This window comes from Somniosus microcephalus, chromosome 9 (genome assembly GCF_052327205.1).
Source record: "Somniosus microcephalus isolate GS21.2 chromosome 9, FLI_Smic_1.0, whole genome shotgun sequence".
NCBI classification, from domain to species: domain Eukaryota; kingdom Metazoa; phylum Chordata; class Chondrichthyes; order Squaliformes; family Somniosidae; genus Somniosus; species Somniosus microcephalus.
Genome location: NC_140995.1, coordinates 225349925 through 225360475, shown reverse-complemented (window position 1 = coordinate 225360475; position 10551 = coordinate 225349925).

Here is a 10551-nt window from a genome sequence, read left to right as displayed (position 1 = left end):
ACTGTACACAGTACTCCAGATGTGGTCTCACCAATGCCCTGTATAACTGAAGCATAACCTCCCTACTTTTATATTCAATTCCCCTCGCAATAAACAATAACATTCTATTAGCTTTCCTAATTACTTGCTGTACCTGCATAGTAACCTTTTGTGATTCATGCACTAGGACACCCAGATCCCTCTGCATCTCAGAGCTCTGCAATCTCTCACCATTTAGATAATATGCTTCTTTTTTATTCTTCCTGCCAAAATGGACAACTTCACATTTTCCCACATTATACTCCATTTGCCAGATCTTTGCCCACTCACTTAACCTATCTATATCCCTTTGTAGCCTCCTTGTGCCCTCTTCACAATTTACTTTCCTACCTATCTTTGTGTCTTCAGCAAATTTAACAATCATTCAAGTCATTTATATAAATTGTAAAAAGTTGACGCCCCAGCACTGATCCCTGTGGCACACCACTCGTTACATTTTGCCAATCAGAAAATGACCCATTTATGCCTACTCTCTGTTTCCTGTTAGCTAACCAATCTTCTATCCATGCCAATATGTTACCCCTTACACCATGAACTTTTATTTTCTGCAATAACCTTTGATGTGGCACCTTATCAAATGCCTTCTGGAAATCTAAGTATAGTACATGCACTGGTTCCCCTTTATCCACAGCACGTTACTTCCTCAAAGAACTCCAATAAATTGGTTAAACATGATTTCCCTTGCACAAAACCATGTTGACTCTGCCTGATTACCATGAACTTTTCTAAGTGCCCTGCTATAACGTCTTTAATAATAGCTTGTAACATCTTCCCTATGACAGATGTTAAGCTAACTGGTCTGTAGTTTCCTGCTTTCTGTCTCCCTCCCTTTTTGAATAAAGGAGTTACATTCGCTATTTTCCAATCTAATGGAACCTTCCCCAAATCTAGGGAATGTTGGAAAATTAAAACCAACACATAAACTATCTCACTAGCCACTTCTTTTAAGACCCTAGGATGAAGTCCATCAGGGCCCGGGGACTTGTCAGCCCGCAGCTCCAACAATTTGCTCAGTACCACTTCCCTGGTGATTATCATTTTCTTGAGTTCCTCCCTCCCTTCCATTTCCTGATTTACAGCTATTTCTGGGATGTTACTTGTATCCTCTATAGTGAAGACCGATGCAAAATACCTGTTCAATTCAACTGCCATCTCCTTATTTTCCATTATTAATTCCCTAGACTCACTTTTTATAGGACCAATGCTCACTTTGTTAACTCTTCTTTTTAAAATATCTATAGAAACTCTTACTATCTGTTTTTATATTTCTAGCTAGCTTTCCCTCGTACTCTAATTCTTCTCTCCTTATTAATCTTTTAGTCATTCTTTGCTGTTTTTTATATTCTGTCCAATCTTCTGACCTGCCACCCATCTTTGCGCAAATTATATGCTTTTTCTTCAAGTTTAATACTAGCTTTAACTTTTTTAGTTAACCACGGATGGTGGGTCCTCCCCTTGGAATTTGTCTTTGTTGGAATGTGTATATTTTGTGTATTTTGAAATATCCCCTTAAATGCCTGCCACTGCAATTCTATTGACCTATCCCTTAACCTAATTTGCCAGTTCACTTTAGCTAGCTCTGCTTTCATGCCCTCATTATTGCCCTTATTTAAGTTTAAAATACTAGTCTTGGACCCACTCTTCTCTCTCTCAAACTGAATGTAAAATTCAATCATATTATGATCGCTGCTACCTAGGGGTGCCTTCGCTATGAGGTCATTAATTAATCCTATCTCATTACACAATACCAAGTCTAGTATAGCTTGCTCTCTGGTTGGCTCCAGAACGTGCTGTTGTAAGAAACTATCCCGAAAACATTCCATGAACTCATCTATGCTACCTTTGCCCATCTGATTTTTCCAGTCTATATGTAGATTAAAATCCCCCATGATTATTGCCGTACCCTTCTGACAAGCTCCCATTATTTCTTCCTTTATACTCCATCCTACCATGTGGTTACTGTTAGGGGGCCTGTACACAACTCCCACAAGTGACTTCTTGCCTTTATTATTTCTCATCTCTACCCAAACCGCTTCTACATCCTGGTTTCCTGAACTTAGGTCATCCCTCTGTATTGTGCTAATACCATCTTTAATTAACAGAGTCACCCCTCCACCTTTTCCCACCTTCCTGTTCTTCCTAAATGTCATGTACCCTTCAATATTCGGATCCCAATCTATGTCATCCTGCAGCCATGTTTCTGTAATGGCTATCAGATCATATTTATTTATTTCTATTTGCGCTATCAGTTCCTCTGTTTTGTTTCGAATGCTACGTGCATTCAGATGCAGAGCCTTTAGTTTCGTCCTTTTATTATTTTTGTAAACTCTAGCCGGTCTGTCTATCATTTCCCATATTAATACCTTTCTCTATTGCCTTGTCTCAAATCTTTGAATTACCACATCTTCCCAAATTTGATCCCATGCCCCCAATATTTAGTTTAAAGCCCTCTCTACCGCCCTAGTTATACGACTCGCCAGAACACTGGTTCCAGCATGGTTCAGGTGAAGACCGTCCCAACGATACAGATCCCACTTTCACCAGTACTGGTGCCAGTGCCCCAGGAATTGAAACCCATTTCTCCCACACCAGTTTTTGAGCCACACATTTATCTCTCTAATTTTATTTACCCTATGCCAATTTGCTCGTGGCTCAGGTAATAATGCAGACATTATTACCCTTGAGGTTCTGCTTTTTAATTTAGCCCCTAGCTGCTCATACTCTCTCAGCAGAACCTCTTTCCTAGTTCTACCTATGTCATTGGTACCTACATGGACCACGACCATTGGCTCTTCCCCCTTCCACTGCAAGCTCCTCTCCAGCCCAGAGCGGATATCCCGAACCCTGGCACCGGGCAGGCAACACAGCCATCTGGACTCTCGCTCTTGGCCGCAGAGAACTGTATCTATCCCCGACTATGCTGTCCCCAATTACCACTACATTCCTATTAACTCCCCCCGCTTGAATGGCTTCCTGTACCTGTTGGACAATTGCAAAGGCTGAGGCTCCTCCACCTCCTGGGTGTGATGAAATAACTCTGTGTTCTGGCATTTGTATTGTTGTTGTTGTTGTTGTTGTACTTGTTAATATCTGGAATGTTCCACCGGTGTAACCACTAATGCTCCTCCCTAGCCCCGCCCCTCTTCTGGAATGTTCTACCAAGGGCTGGGTCGGTGATGACTGTGTTAACTTGATGCCATGTTCTTACTTAATAAAAGCCTTTAGTCTTAAGCTTTAACCTCATGGATTCAGGCAGTTATTTGGCACATCACTGGGTCCTCATAGCTGCCTCACTCGCAGTCACATCCTCCTGTCCGTGAAAGTAATCCATTGGCTGTGAAGTCCTTTGGCTTGTCCTGAGGATGTGAGAAAGCGCTTTAAAAATACAAATCCTTTGCTTTATATTTGAAATAATCCTACATTACAACAGTGACTCCACTTCAAAAGTACTTCATTGGCTGGAAAGCGCTCTGGAGCATCCTGAGGTCATGAAAGATACTGTAGAAATGTAAGTTCTTTCCTAAACTCTGAAAGAAATATTTTTACCAAAACTGGCAGTAATTCTTTTCTGTATCTTTCCAACCAAAGGAAAAATATACCCGGTTGCATCATGAAGCAGATGTTTCCAATGCTCCAAGGTTAAATAAACCTGTTCAAACATATGCTGCGGACAGACGAGATGGAGCGGAGACTGACCCAGACGTGCCCTTTGCTGGATTTTGGATCACCACATTGTTCAATAGCCTGCTGGCACATTATGTTTTGACGCTCAGTTTCATGACATTGATTCAAAACTCGCGCAACAAGATAAACATTGCTGAGGGGGCCAGGTTAACCGCCTCCCCCCCCCCGCCTGCCGCCCAGCCAGCTCCCGATTGGACGGGTTCTCAGCACCGCTCCGTGTGCCTGGCATGGAGCCACAGGTCCTTCTGAAAAGGCAAATAGCAAAGGGTCGCAGTGTCAACGCAAGAGTGGCATTTCCTGAAATTATTACCCAACACAGCAAACACCACACAATTGCTCCGAGGTGTACGCCCTCATCTGGCCACATTTTGATTGATCAGGCTCAGTTCATGCCCCCGATCTAGACTGGTATGGTACAGTGCTGTCAGCGACTGAGGAATGGGGGGGCGGGGGAGGGGTGGGAGGGGAGGTGACAGCAATGACGAGAGCTGTGGAATTTTTTTTTTTTTTAATTTTGCTGCAGCGATTTCCCTGATTCTACTGAACCACTCCAGACATGCTGTTGGGGGGAAGGGGGCCTTTTGCAAGGTTTGAGCACAGGCTCCCAGGCTGCTGAAGGCCTCAGGCCTCCTCACCTGATCACAGGTAGAGCTGTGAAGTCACCTCCTTGGCCATGTGGGTAGGGTTACAAATCAGGGAGGCAGAAATACACAACAGGGTCTTTTTCAGGGGTGGATTTATGTGTCCTCAAGGTACTTCATTTATTTATCCTCAGAGTGTACCAATTCCTAGTTGGCCCATGTAATTAGGAACAGGAGTAGGCCATTCAATTAGATCATGGCTGATCTGTACCTCAACTCCATTTTCCCACCTTAGCTCCATAACCCTTGATATTCTTATGCAACAAATATTTATCAATCTGTCTTGCAATCTCCAGTAGCAGGCCTTCTTCTCAATTAGAGATTGTACAATTGAATGGCTTGCTAGGCCACTTAGATTGAAACACAGGAATCAGGGGCTTAATTTTTTTTGTCTGTAAACCACCTTGGGACATTTTTCTATATTAAAGGCACTAAAATGAGTGCAAGTTTATGTTGTTGTTAGATTACAACTGTGACAGAAACAGGAACAGGAGTTAGTCCCAACAAGCCCATCTCAGTCACACCCTGTCACCACAGGAAGCACTCAGATCACAGAAATCACAGAAACCCCACAGTGCAGATAGAGGCTATTTCGGCCCATCGAGCCTGCACCGACACATATCCCACCCGATCCCCGTAACCCCTACACCAACACATATCCCACCCTATCCCCGTAACCCCACGTATTTAATCCCCCCTAACACTAAGGGTCAATTCATCATAGCCAATCAACCTAACCCGCACATCTTTGGACTGTGGGAGGAAACCGGAGCGCCCGGAGAAAACCCACGCAAACACGGGGAGAATGTGCAAACTCCACACAGTCACCCGAGGCCGGATTCGAACCCGGGTCCCTGGCGCTGTGAGGCAACAGTGCTAACCACTATGCCACCTCGAGGAAGGGTGCAGGATTTCTTCAAGGAGGGTTTTAGAGGCGAACTTGGGTATGGGGGCAGACATGGTACATGGAGGTTTACAAAATCTGCATGTACATCCTGCTCCAATTTTGGGACTTTTTTTAATATTGCTCACTGCCACCTGGTGGATCTAAATGGAGCTGCATGCTTACACTTCTGCTGATTTCAAAGGCCAAAATGCAATTCGGGTGCGCTGGTTGGTACTTATGTCATGTGACAGGCGTTTACAATTATAAATGCCAATCACAGCACCACCTACAGGCGTAACAGGTACTGCAAGCGAATGTTGACCCTTTTCTAATGCATTTTCCCATTGAGCTGGTACAACAAAGGAGTTTTCAATGCATTTTGAAATGAAATATCGCGACTCACTCAGCGATTTGAATACATAATAGATGGGGCAGAGAGATTAACTGAGAATCCAGTGCAATCCTCAGGGGGTTAGACAGACATCGGCAGCAATTCAGTAGAGCATCGTAAGTAGCGCTGAAATTTATTTTACTTCCTTGAGCTAATTTTATCACAGCAACATGACTATAGGTTGTCACGCTGTGATCATTGAGTTTAACTTGACAACTGTGTTTGACTTGGCCTCAATGTAACATAAGTATTTACATAACATTCCCCAGTACAAATTACACTTGTCTATCCGCCCATCAAAGTTTCCTGAGACAACGTTCATAATGTATAGAGACTCGTGAGACTTTTATTTTTACAATTCTTTTTCTTCCTGTGGCGTCTATGATTCCGAGGTACTGAGGAGTTAGAAGGGGAGTCAGATGGCGAAGGAAATCACCTCAGCTGGAATATTGTGGCCAATTCTGGACACCACATTTTAGGAAGGATGTCAAAGCCTTGGAGAGGGTGCAGAGGAGATTTACTAGAATGGTTCCAGGGATGAGGGACTTCCGTTATGTGGAGAGACTGGAGAAGCTGGGGTTGCTCTCCTTAGAACAGAGGTGGTTATGGAAGATTTAATAAAGGTGTTCAAAATTATGAGGGGTATTAATAGAGTAAATAAGGATAAACTATTTCTACTGGCGGGAGGGTCGGTAACCAGAGGACACAGATTTAAGATCATTGGCAAAAGAATCAAAAGGGAGTTGAGAATTTTTTTATGCAGCGAGTTGTTATGGTCTGGAATGCACAGCCTGAAAGGGTGGTGGAAGCAGATTCAATGGGCCAGAAATTCGCGGCCAGAAGCGTGAGTACGGTCGGGGTACTCACGCATTTGGCCGTTGGAAATGCCGGCGTTCAGCAGGAACAGCGCATGCGGGGAACGCCGGCATTTCCAGACCCGAGGTCTATTCACAGCGCGTGCGACTGCACAGGCAGCGCTTGCGCAGTGAACTTTGTGGATTTCAATGATGGATTCAGTGAGGGTAAGTCCTTAGAAGTTACACTTGAAAAAAGCAAGTGTAAAGTTGTTCATTGGCTGCGGAGGAAGATATATTTTATCGTGGAGCTTCTGAAATGCAATATTTTTGTTTGGGAAAGGGAGGGAAGTTATTTTAAGAAATTTTAAGTAAGTTTTAAAGTTAAAATTTTTTTTTTTTAAAGGGTTTTCAGAACGGTAGGTAGAAGGAGCAATTGTGGCTGTGTGAATGGAATGTGAGAATGAGTTATGTATGTATGTCCACATATATTCCTTTACGTATATGTATGTATGTTTTATATTCCTTTACTAATGTGTATGAATGTATGTTTTTAATTATGATTTTCCAATAAGTTACTTTCTCTGAAAGTCATAATTAAATAATACATTCATACACATAAGTAAAGGAATATATACATAACACGCAAAGGAATATATACAGACATACATAATTTCAGAAGCTCCACGATAAGAAATATCTTCCTCCGCAGCCTCTGGAGCAACTGTACCCATGCTTTTTTCATGTGTAAGTTGTAAGGACTTGACCTCACTGAAAGCATTAATGAAAGCGGCGAATTATACTGCGCACGCGCTGCCTGTGCAGTCGCACGCGTTCTGCCTCTGAACCCCTTCGTTCAGAGGACAGGAAATGCCGGTTTTCCCCACATGCACTGTGCATGCTGAAAACCGGCATTTCATCCAGCCAGATGCGTAAGTACCCCGACCGTACTCGCGCATTTGGAAGGGAATTACTGGGCCAACATTTTACATGTCAGTAAAATGAAAAATTTAACAATTGCACGACTTGCCCCCTCGCATCTGCGACTGAGGGTCCAAGGAGGTGCATTGCGCAAGAGGTCATCATCGTACGTATCCTCACACTGTTCCCTTTGGGGAACTGTATGAAGTGGTGGAAGGATTTATGGCCGTGATTAACGCTCATTCCGTGACCGTAACCATCTTTGAACCAGCCATTAGGGTGGTTAGTCCTATGGCGGGAGGGTTTTACGGGCTCCCACAACCCATCTGAGGGGGGGGCGGCCACCAACACCCACGGACGCAAGTATCCCGCTGGATGTCCACCCAGAATTTAAAGTTGGAGCTCCGACTCCACTTGCCGGGACTGTCTGGAGTGGGGTTCAAAACCCTACTCCTTCTGGCCCAGCGGCGGGGATGCTTACTGCTACGCAAAAGGCCCACTCCGCACAAAAGGTGACACCCATACGTTTCCTGCGCCTTTTCCCTCCCCGTGACTGGAGCCCTATGCTGCCATTTCACGTTGCTAATCGGATTGGGCCTTTGTCATAGCGGTAGGATCCCCGCCGCTGGGCCAGATCAGGGTAGGGTTTCGAACCCCGCTCCAGACAGTCCCGGCAAGTGGAGTCGGAGCTCCGGCTCTAAATTCTGGGTTGACATCCAGTGGGAGATTTGCGTCCGTGGGTGTGGGTGGCCCCCCCCTCCTTGTATAGCTTGTGGGAGCCCGTAAAACCCTCCCGCCATAGGACTAACCGCCCTAATGGCTGGTTCAAAGATGGTTACAGTCACAGAATGAGCGTTAATCATGGCCATAAATCCTTCCACCACTTCATACAGTTCCCCAAAGGGAACAGTGTGAAGACACGTATGACGACGACATTGCTAAATAAATAAATGGAATTAAAAAAATTCTTTTAGGGCTTTTAAAAGTCTTTAAATTGCTTTAATTCTCTTTAAAACTACTTCAGATTACTCAAAATAATGTAAACATTTAAAAAAGTTTATAAAAGTTACCAAAATCTTCAAAAAACTTCCAAAAACCTATTTAAACTGCTGCTTTGCATGTAAAAATGCTTAGCAGCTTGACAGAAACATTGGGGGCGTGTCCAGTGAAACTGAGACCTCAAGGGGCGTGTCTCACTTGCACTGCACGCTCCTGGCTTCGCGCTGGCTGCACTCCTGGGCGGCGTGACGTCATACGCTGCCCGGGATTCTTCTTTTTCAAACACCAAGTCCAGGCGTCCCTGGAGCTGATCGGCAGTAGCGCGGGGTAAGTGCATATACGGGGCTTGCACGCGCGGCAAGCCCCGTTCACCAATTTCTGGCCCAATAACTTTCAGAAGGGAATTAGATATATACTTGAAAAGGAGAAAATTGTAAAGCTATGGGGAAAGAGCATGGAGAGAGGGACTAATTGGATAACTCTACCAAAGAGCCAGCCAGCTATGATGGGCCAAATGGCCTCCTACTGTGCTGTATCATTCTTATTCGTTGTTTATTGCTGAGGTTGAGATAGGAGCATGTTTGTCTGTGTGCATGGATACCTGTAGATAGATGCCAGGCCTCCCCTATGGTGCCTGACCAGCCAGCTGCCACATGTTGCTTTTCCTTATCTTCTCTTCAGGTCACATGTAGAGAGGGACTCGTAAGAGAAAGAACACTGCCTCTTGAGGTGAATGCCTACAGGTGTGAAAATAGGAAGCCTGCCCCTGCTCCCCACTCACCCGAATCCACCGGCAAAGTATAGATGGAAAAAAAGCGATTAAAAAATTAACCACAAGCAAAGTTACATGGAGGGCAATCCCCTCACAAGAGTCTCTCTTTAAATCTACTTGTGTCTATCTGCGGCCACCTAGCAATGCTCAAGGAATCAACAGAGAGACGTTGGACCTCGGACATTACAGCACCACTTTAATGGCATTTCCATACAGCGCACAGTATAGTGATGGTTAGTTACTGTTGTCAGGATCACCCTGGGAGGAATATTTTTACCGAGATTGTTATGGACTTGGGGAATCAAGGGATATGCAATCAGGCGGGAAAGTGGAGTTGAGGTCGAAGATCAGCCAGGATCTTTTTGAATGGCGGAGCGGGTTCGAGGGGCCGTATGGCCCACTCCTGCTCCTATTTCTTATGTTCTTATGACATGGATTCAGTCCATTACCTCACCACCCCATTTTGCTCTTTTGAAAGCCACAAATCAACCTGAAAAAGGGAGGCAAACCTGAAGAAAATCTAAGCCCAAAAGTCTGTGGGCGAAGGAGAAGCCACTTCATACCGATGCTAAACTAGTAATGTGAGGCCTCATTAGCTGAGATGTCAAACCCTGACATCAGGTTGCAAGCCTCACACACACACACACACATACAGACTGAACATCACAATTGGACATCCAGTAGGGGAGGCATATGAGCCTGCACCATGCCATCAGTAACTGCTGCTGCTGCTGACTGCGCTAGGCTAACAAAGCCTCTATGCCCTTTTCCAGCTCCAGCTTCCTCTTTGTAGAATTGTTCAGCCGTAATACCTTCAGTATTCACATTGTTTTGAATCAAAACCTTGACAGGAATGGTTGCTGAAAAGCCTGGCTTCTTTTACATCTGTCCAGGTCTGACACTCCGGCCAAACTCTGGCGACGGGTACATTTGGCACTGCCAAAGATGCGCCTGCTCTACTGTAAGAGAATATCTCCTTGGTTTGCCTCGTGTTCACCGTGACCCACTGTAAGAATCGTGACATCTTTTCCATCTCTCTGCTTGCCTCCCATCCCAGACCCTCAGATGGATCAGTTAGCTCTAGTCCCACACAAACAGCAGTCTCACATCTTACAGATGTGCTCGGTTTCGCCAACTGCACGGCAGATCACCTTAAAGATGAGCAGTTGTTGGCTTTGCAACCCACTCTGTCACATTTAAAGCATGAATCTCTCTTACATCGCCCTTCTGTGCTCTGTCTGGCTTTACTAAGACAGGCTCAGTGCAAGGGCTGATCAGCGGACGCAGGAAGCAGCTCCTCAGATGGATGGCACGAGGTCTCTGACTTCCTACCCACCTAGTCTCCTAGCCTCATGAGGCCACAAAATGATCGGTATGTTTAACTAACTGCTTCAATATCCTGCACTCATCGTCAAGCAACCATA